This window comes from Limulus polyphemus, unplaced genomic scaffold (assembly GCF_000517525.1).
Source record: "Limulus polyphemus unplaced genomic scaffold, Limulus_polyphemus-2.1.2 Scaffold5, whole genome shotgun sequence".
NCBI classification, from domain to species: Eukaryota; Metazoa; Arthropoda; class Merostomata; order Xiphosura; family Limulidae; genus Limulus; species Limulus polyphemus.
The window spans coordinates 126,229-135,589 of record NW_013665615.1 but is presented as its reverse complement, the minus strand read 5'-3'; the positions used below and the strand labels follow the sequence as shown (position 1 = coordinate 135,589).

Genomic DNA, 9,361 nt, shown 5'->3' with positions numbered 1-9,361 from the left:
TTATATATATATAATGCCAAACTGCACAAAAATATACTAAACGATTTTTTAAATATTCTTGTATTAATAAAAGTGTGTAGATATGCCTACATATAACACATTTTCTTTCTCCTTTGTTTCAGACTTGGCCTCAAGCCACCAATTCAAGTTAACTTTAAAAACAGTTAGCTATTGCAACCCTATGAACAATTGCATGATACATGGATGGCACAACCCTTAAGAAAGAACTATACACAGATACAACAATACTAAAAGAAAACACTTTGCTACAATTGAACATTAAATTAAAATGCAGTATACAATAATATTTTCAAAGAAGTTGAAAGTAAACCCTTTAAACACATAATGGCAATAATACATTAAAATAGGTTTAGAAGATGAAACGATATATGTATATATAGAGAGAAAACAACAAAGAAACAAAGGTAACTAGAACGAAATAATATTAATGTTTTTCTGGATCACATGAGATTATGCCGAAACTGCATAGAAACAGAATGAACGAAAATTTTAAAACTCCTATGAAAAAAACAGGTAGAAATTATGTGATATGCCTGCATATCACACAATGAAGTTTTTAATCAAAACGTTTGTTTTAAAGTAGAGCTTTGTATTTCATTGGCTTTGATTTCAGGTGATAGTCTAAACTTCTCTGCCAATTCACTGGAAATGATCTTTTAAAACTTTACGAGATGTTTGTACGAAAAGTTGGGGAGTTGAGCAACTTGAGAATTTTAATATATTTTTATTCCATCATTGTACTTGTTACAATGATATTAATAAGTTTTGAGCCAAACAAAAAGAGCAACTAGAAAATTCCATTACTTCAACTGAATGTACAGACTATGTACCTCACTACGAGTGTTATCTCCCATTATTTTATAATTTGCCTTTGTCGTCCAGAGACGATTCTTGTGTTACAAACAGTGAATTCACTATGAAACCTTGCGCGTGTTCCTAAAATATTTATATTACATCTGTAGTACATTCACTAAACCACAGATATAAGCTAATGTAAAATGTCAGACAACGACACTATATCCACACATACTTTTCTGCGTATTGAACTCACATATTGTACAACCTATTGTTCCGCAAAGTCAGAAAAAAAAAGACTTTGAAACTTTGATGTCAGGGTTAAACTTTTCAACGTCCTGAATTGTGAATGATAGTTGCTTTGTTTGGCTAATGTTAGACGTGCAATCAACCGTCACAGAGAAATTGGCTTCCTACAAAAGTTTAACAATTTTGACTTTACTTCAGCTCCAAGAAGTAATTAGATATCTAAGTCCTCAGGTAACTTCCGCATTTTCCTTCGTTTGACACATGTTCTTCTGTTATGTGTTAAGAATAATTTTGAATCAGTTGTGTAAGTTACAAGAATATTTTGTTTCCAGATTGGTATAAATTTGCATTTGAATCATGTAGAGTTAAGCTACTGTCTCAAGTGATATGTGAAATATACTGATATGCTGATTTGTCAATGTATTCTCTGTTTTCTTAAGGCCTATGCAGTTAACCTTAACTTTTTTTTATCCTAGTTTACGAATGAATGTTGTTTTTATTCCTATGTTGTGTTTGTTACTGAGGATATCTTGTATTTTGATGATTTGTTCATATCCTAAAATTATATAATTCCTACAATGAAGATGGTATTAGCGGGTATAGTTTTAGGATACTTTTTCCAAACTGAGCGGAATTGTACGTCAAAAAATCTTTTCTCTCAGTTTTTTAGTTCTTTATAAGAGTTTTTACTATATATATTGTAAAATTACAGCTGAGATCAAAACACTTAGAAATGAGGCTTATTTTTTTTTCCAACTCAGATTGGAGGCAAAATTATACAGATCTTATAGAGTTCATAGTTTTGTTTAAAAGCATATGATCAGTGGCATTTAAATTCCTGCACTACTGTGTGTGTTTTTTTTTCTATAAATTTTGACATTTCAACCTTCTTTTTTTTTCCTGAAATGGTTAAATTTAAAACTTCAGATAGCCGATTTCTTCGAGGACTAATCTAAAAAATTAGCTCAGGTAGAAAAGACGACCCTTATACCTGAACTACTTTTGTACATTAGTCTTCAATACTTTTTTCTCTTCAAGTGCCGCTCTGAACTACGTGGATGCTAACCATTTCATTTTTACTTGTTCATGCAAGTAAAGGTACTCTTTAGCAACCAATTCTGCGCCCATTTACAGATTTTTCAACCAAACATAAAATAAATATTGTCTATACTTTACCGAATAAAGAAAAAAGGACGCCCATACCGAGATCATTAACTTGTGATTAAATTTTTTCGAAAATGGTGAAACATTTGACTACAATTAGTTCATAAAACAGCTTTAAGTGTGCGGAATTAAACATAGTTCTGACGCTAAACAATGGGCTTCATACAACTGGATTCTTGAACTTAAATGATACCTTATGCTCTCCTGGGCAAAACCCCTAAGTTTCAGGTGTTGCCATCCCTAACTTTAAACTGCTGACTACAGAGAAAGGCAACCAGCTAGCAACACCCACCTCTACAAGGGCCTTTTCCAGTTCTTTGAACCGAATAATGCAGTTGACTGTCACTTTTATAATACATCCACACCTGTACGTGCGGAGCATATTCATTTGTATCATGTCTCAAACAATGGTTAATCAATCTGCAGCTCGACATGCTCACTACTAGGTCACACCAGGTCCTAGGGATCTGAATGGACATACATGAAACACTAAAACTACGTAGAATATTTTTGCTAAACCAAAGAGTTTGTCATAATCTTGAAACGAGCCTTGAACTATAATCTAAGCTTTGTTCGCAGAATCTACTCATGTCCATGTTATAAATTTGCATATGGTGTAATTTAGCTTTAGAAGTAACAGCTGAATAAAAATGTTACAGCTTTATTAAATGAGCAAAATATTACAACCTTGATTAAGTGTTCAAAATTATTTTCATCTGCCATTTTGATTCTCTTTTACACATGATATTGAAAAATGTGGTTTTAACTGAAAAACAAGCGTTTCTTTCCGTGCTCTGATTCTTCTTTGCTGCTGTCAGTTATATCATTCTGAGTGAGAGTTCTTAAGATACTCTAAACTATCAAGTATGTCAAGTTACAAATTTTCAGATACTCAATCATAATGGTTTTATCAAGTATGTCAAGTTACAAATTTTCAGATACTCAATCATAATGGTTTTATCAAGTATGTCAAGTTACAAATTATCTGATACTCAAAACGGCGGGAAAAACTCGAAAAAGAGAATAACTGGGATTTTCAACACTGGCGCATAGTGCACTCACACGTATTATCCCAAGTCAAACAACTCCAGGTGGTTACAAGAAGTTCAAAGTCCAGGAAACCAAACTAGATGTTTGGTAAAAACAACAACAACAAATCTTTATTGTCACATAACCGAGTTATTCTAGGCTGATAATACAGTACAAAAACAAACAAGCCTAATTATTAATTTTTGAACAAGAAAAATAACTTCAAAAACAACCACAATTTTTTTCTTTCATAAATTTGAAAACGGTACGTTAAAATTCCATCCTCGGTTTTTTATTTATACTTACAGATTGCGTCATTTGAATTAACTTTGTCATGTGAGTCGTACAATCTAATGAAGATAGTTCCAGTTAACGATGGTGCTTCACATGTCATTAGCAGACCTACTATCCAATTGACGAAAACATTCCTCGTCAATTCTTTTCGTTCAGTCAGTTGAGTTTTTTTTTTAATAAAACAAGCTCTGTCACCAATGAAAACACAGAGGCTGGCTGGTATCCCTTTGGATATAGCGCTGTAATTGGTCGCTTATATTGATTAAGCAGTTCCCTGATGGGACAGAGGGGTTCGCTTCCCTGCAGTGGACACAGGAGATAGAGCAATGTGCACTCACACTTATTCTCCCAAGTCAAACAATTCCAGGTGCTTACAAGAAGTTCAGAGTCCACTAAAACAAACAAAACTGCTTAAGTCTTTTATCGGCTTTGCATAAAAATGTACCTTGAAAATAGTTCATGTTTTCACTTTATGAGATTTTCACAATGCTTGTGTTACCAAACGTAAGTAATAATATATGATTTTTTAATTTTAGTTTTTTTAGTTTCATTAATAAAATTTGATAGGATAAAATAACACAGAAATTATAACAATTTGCAGTTTTATTATTTCTGACATACGATCTAGCTTTGTTTATTAGTTTTATTGGAAGACGTTACATGTTAGACTTACAAAACATTATTTAAAACGTTTTTTCTTTGACTCTCAGGTGATTGAACTATCCATTTGAAAATAGAACGACACGACAATGGTCAAAAGAATGCTACTTGCCACAACACTTGTTTGTCTGATTGTTATGGCGACAGCACATCCTACTTCATATCATATTCGTCAGAAGAGAGATGCCGAAGGCCCAGTTCGAGTTGGCGTCAATATTCCGTGAGAAATATTCTATTGTGAAACATGATAATATACATAATAGGAGTTATAATAAGTTTCATAATTATTACTGATAATATAAATTAATTCTACTAGTTTCATTCTATTCTACGTATTTTGGAATAATTAACGATAAGAATTAATTAATTAAAGAGACCAATCTACCCTTTCGGTAGTCGAAAGAAGAAATTATCTTTATTTTTCTTTGCTTTTTCAATCTTCCTTTAAGTTATAGTGACAGTGTAGAGTATCATTTAAATAAAATTGGATTTGAATGACCCGTATGGATGAAGTAAACATCCAAATTAACTGCACTAAAAACAATATATAATATACTGAACAAAGTAGGGTCTCTGTTACCACAAGCGTCAACAACTACCCTGATCGTTTTTGTTTTTTTGTCAGTATCTTTGAGAGGGAAGTAATTATCGCTTTACATATAAGAAAATATTAATTATGGTATCTAACCGCTATTATAGACTTTTAAAATAGCATGAGTGTATCACTATAGATTGTGTCAATATCAACATTTGTTTCCTGATACCTTATTGAAATTTAGCGAAGAATTGCAAAACAACAATAACATATAACACAATCCTATTTGTTTCTTAAATTACATATAAAATGCTACAAATATGCTAACATGAAATTATACAAACGTTCTCAAAAGAAAGCCAGGAGCACTGGGAAGAGACAAGGAAAATAGAATCACAATTATTGCTAGAGTTAAAAGAGAAGCAATAAAAATCATAAAAATACAAATGAAAGCTATGAAACCTTAACTAATTTCAACAAATGCTTATCGTTTTTAGAACGAGATTATTTTAAATCGGTGCTAGCCGTAGAATTATTCTAAACTACATTTATTGTAGTTGTCGTTTCGCTCATGGATTTTACTTGGTACTCGCCTTAACATATTGCTTTCTAAAGTAGCGCAGTGTTGATTTGTCTGCTTGTTGAACTTCGAGCAAAATGCTTGAGGGATATATACTCTAGCTGTCCTTAATTTAGATGTGATAAACTAGGTAGAAAGCAACTAATCAGCACCATTCAACGCCAACTCTTGGTCAACTTTTTTACTAACAAAATGTGCGATGGACCGTAATGTTATAACGCCCCCCACTGCTGAAAGGACGAACATGTTCTATCACGGGATTCTAAACCACGACCCGCAGCTTACGAGTCGAGCACTCAAACCACCAGGAGATGCAGCGAAACAAATAAAAGTTCAAATTAATTGTTCTGTTGTCCATCATCATCTGTTTAGTTGAAAAGCTAAAAAAATGTCAATGATGATTGAAATTATCTTGCTCAACAAAGGTGTTGCTAGTATATACTTAATATATACTAGATAGAATAGCTTGAAAAAGAAAGTCAAAATATTTTTATTTTATTTCTAATTCTATCCCCATGTTTTATAATATTTAACGATAATTTTAATATTCACTTTAAAGGTCTTAACTACAACATTGGTTCGAATGCACTGTTTTTTCTCAAATATGAGCAAGTGAAACTCGAACATCTCAGCTTTTAAAGTAATTAACAATAATCAATAACTTGGTTGGTATATATCTCTACTCATGAGATGATCATTAGCACTGCTTTTGATATTTCAAATTGGTATTATTTGTTACTCTGACTGATTTAAAACCAGAATTTAATCACAATTTAAGTTAAAAATGAGACATTGAATCTGTTAGCGTACTGTTTTTGTGGGAAAAAATCAAAATATAAAATTTAATTTAGCAAAAAATACACCAAACATATTTTATTTTAAATAATATATATAATTATATATATGTGTGTGTGTGTGTGTACATTCTGAAGAGTTTGGGTCAGGGATAGGCAGTTTGTGGCCTGCCATATAATAGTCTTTAGTCTGTTAATAGAGTGCATCCCAAAACTACCAGTAGTGGTATATACCACTCGACCAAAATGCTTCATTACAGTACTGCATTCAAAAGTTTATAAGAAAATCTAATGTATTTAAGCACTTTTTTCGTACCGAGAAATAATGAAATACTGAGCTTAATATATTATTTGATGTTTTAAAAGTGAAATATATGAATGATTAGTGAGAAAAAAGTCCAAAATATGGTGTTTGCTATTTTGATTAGCTCATGGGCTATAAAGTTCGTGTTGACAAGTTTCTGTTAATCTAGAGGAAACGTCTAGGCTATTTCTGCGATAGAAAGCCTCATTCCGAAGCAAATGGTGTTCAACCATTTAGAATGAATGAATGTCCATCAAAGTTTTCTTGTGAATGTATTGGTTCTCTACTACCTCAAAGTTAACTATCCCTGATCTATTTTGTCATGCCATTTTGTAACTGTTTTCATAACGAGTGATAATAATACCAAATTTAATTCAGATAAAATACATATTTTGTGTGTGTAATTTATTTAAACAGATTCTTTTATTTTCACACTGATATATAGATTTCATAACTTTGTAAATTTTTGTTTTTCGGTGTTCTTGATTCCTGCACAGTTCTTAAATGTTATCCTTTTCATTCGTAGTCGTATCTTCAACTTGGGCCTATTCACTGGTAGAAGAGGAACTTTGTAAGTATCTTAGCTACGTGAGTTAGAACTATAAAAAGTACAACTATTCACTGGTAGAAGAGGAACTTTGTAAGTATCTTAGCTACGTGAGTGAGAACTATAACAAGTACAACTATTCACTGGTAGAAGAGGAACTTTGTAAGTATCTTAGCTACGTGAGGGAGAACTATAACAAGTACAACTATTCACTGGTAGAAGAGGAACTTTGTAAGTATCTTAGCTACGTGAGGGAGAACTATAACAAGTACAACTATTCACTGGTAGAAGAGGAACTTTGTAAGTATCTTAGCTACGTGAGTGAGAAGTACCTTAGCTACGTGAGTGAGAACTATAACAAGTACAAAAAAGAAGGTGATTGTTTTCTGGTGGTCGCACTCGCCTCTCCAAAAATTCCTCATCGGTATTTTGTTTCAGATTAATTACATTAAGTATTAACCGGAAAGTCTGTGCTCTGTATATATATCTAACAAGAGTATAAAAATATTAAACATTTTAAAATTAAGTAGGAATCCTGCTATAAAAAGTAATAAAACAAAAATTAAAAATACAATAATAAATTTATAAAACTTAATCCTTACTTTGGCCTACAGATAAGTGTATAAAGCTGCCAAAGTGGGGATTAAATTTTATAAATTTATAATTGTGGTTTTAATTATTGTGTCATTGCGTTTTATAACAGGATCCCTACTTTTTTTTAAATTAATTATTTTTAAAACTCTTGTTTGTTTATTTTTTAGGTTAAACCTGTATAAAGTATTTATATTTTACTTTTAGAAACTGTCTCATGTCTATCCATCGAGCCCCCCAGTGGCACAGCGGTATGTCTGCGGACTTACAACGCTAGAATCCGGGTTTCGATACCCGTGGTGGGCAGAGGACAGATAGCTCATTGTGTAGCTTTGTGCTTAACTTCAAACAAACAAATAAACTATCCATCGATATGTAACGCCACCCATTGGTTTGGGGTTGAAAATACATTTAAGTACGTGAATGACATGTTTACCATTTATAAAAAAATATATATATATTTATCGCGATATCAAAAGCGGAGACCCACAAACCAGTTAAGTAAGCTGGAGAAATCTTGTAGCGATAGTCCGTGATCAGGTAGGTAGGTATTAGACTTGAATATTTCTGTTTTAGAAATTTTTCAATTGTTACACCGGAAATGTTAGCAACCTTTTTAACGTATTATTAATATATATGCGCATAATATATCGTAATCAATACTTTGAATTGTCGGTTTTTCGATTAGGAATTCGATATAGTGGTTTTTCGGTGCGTGAATTATTTGAAATCCTCGTCGGTCTCTACTATTAAGTACTACCGAACTTAAAATATATGGAGACGGTTTGGTGACTGAAGATCAACTAAAACAAAATCATTTTGAACCAAAGTACTCGGGAATTCGATATAATGTCACTAGTACATTAGCTTTCATAGACAGTACTAATGGAAGGTGCATTTGATATAGGGTGATTATTGTTTTGTTAACAAGAAAAAATAAACACATCACTAAATTATTTTTGCACAGTTGCTATCACCAGAAAACGATCTTTTTATTTTTACCCTAATAATGTTCTCAAGGAAGCAAAGGAAACTAGTGCAATACATGAAAAATATTTTTGTATTTATGTTTTTATAATGACTTGAATTTGAATGTACGAAACACGTAATGGAGGGTTGTAAGCATTGCAAGTATTTCAGGCCATCATTTAACATACTTTGTTGAATTTCGCAGATACTCGAGGTCTTTCTGCGCTAGCCATTCCTTGTTTAAAGTGATAGCCTAGAGAGTTCTTGTCGTTGTTTGTTATTAAGCACAAAGCAGCACAAAGAGCTATCTGTGCTCTTCCCACCATGGTTATCGAAACCCGGTTCTAGCAGTATAAATCCACAGACAATCCCACTGTGCCACTGGGGGGCAGTCTAGAGAGAAGACTGCTAGTCAACAAAACCCATTGCCAACTCTTGGGCTACTGTAATCGAATTGTTGGATTGACCATCACATCATAGCGCTGAAAGGGCGAGCGTGTTCTGTGATGGGATTCAAACCCACAACCCCACATATTGCTAGTCGAGAGCCCTAATATACTTTGAAAGCTTATAAAAATCAAATCTGTTTTTTTACAAAATGCATGATAATTTAATACTTTCATCAACACTTTGAATATCTTAAACAATTTTAGATAATTATTCTTTAAAAAATTTAAAACACTAAAAATGTTAGTCTGATAAGAATTCCACTATCCTGAAATTTAAAAAACATAACATTTTAATACAATAAGAACAATACAGATACTTCATCATTACCGAAAGGTGCCACTGCATTATCGGCTTTGTTTGTTTGTTTTTGAATTTCGCG

General features: G+C 32.4%; 1 long non-coding RNA gene across 2 annotated transcripts in view; it reads left to right on the top strand.

Moving 5' to 3' along the window:
• Positions 1-9,361, top strand: part of LOC111089683 — a 15,721-nt gene that overhangs the window by 3,545 nt on the left and 2,815 nt on the right. Inside the window, exons 1-3 of one of the 2 annotated variants that reach the window (XR_002613928.1) lie at positions 3,927-4,056; positions 4,263-4,432; positions 6,952-6,996. This is a non-coding gene — a long non-coding RNA (uncharacterized LOC111089683). Of the gene's footprint in view, positions 1-3,926; positions 4,057-4,262; positions 4,433-6,951; positions 6,997-9,361 lie in introns of those variants that run through there. The other variant, XR_002613920.1, reaches the window with a different exon arrangement.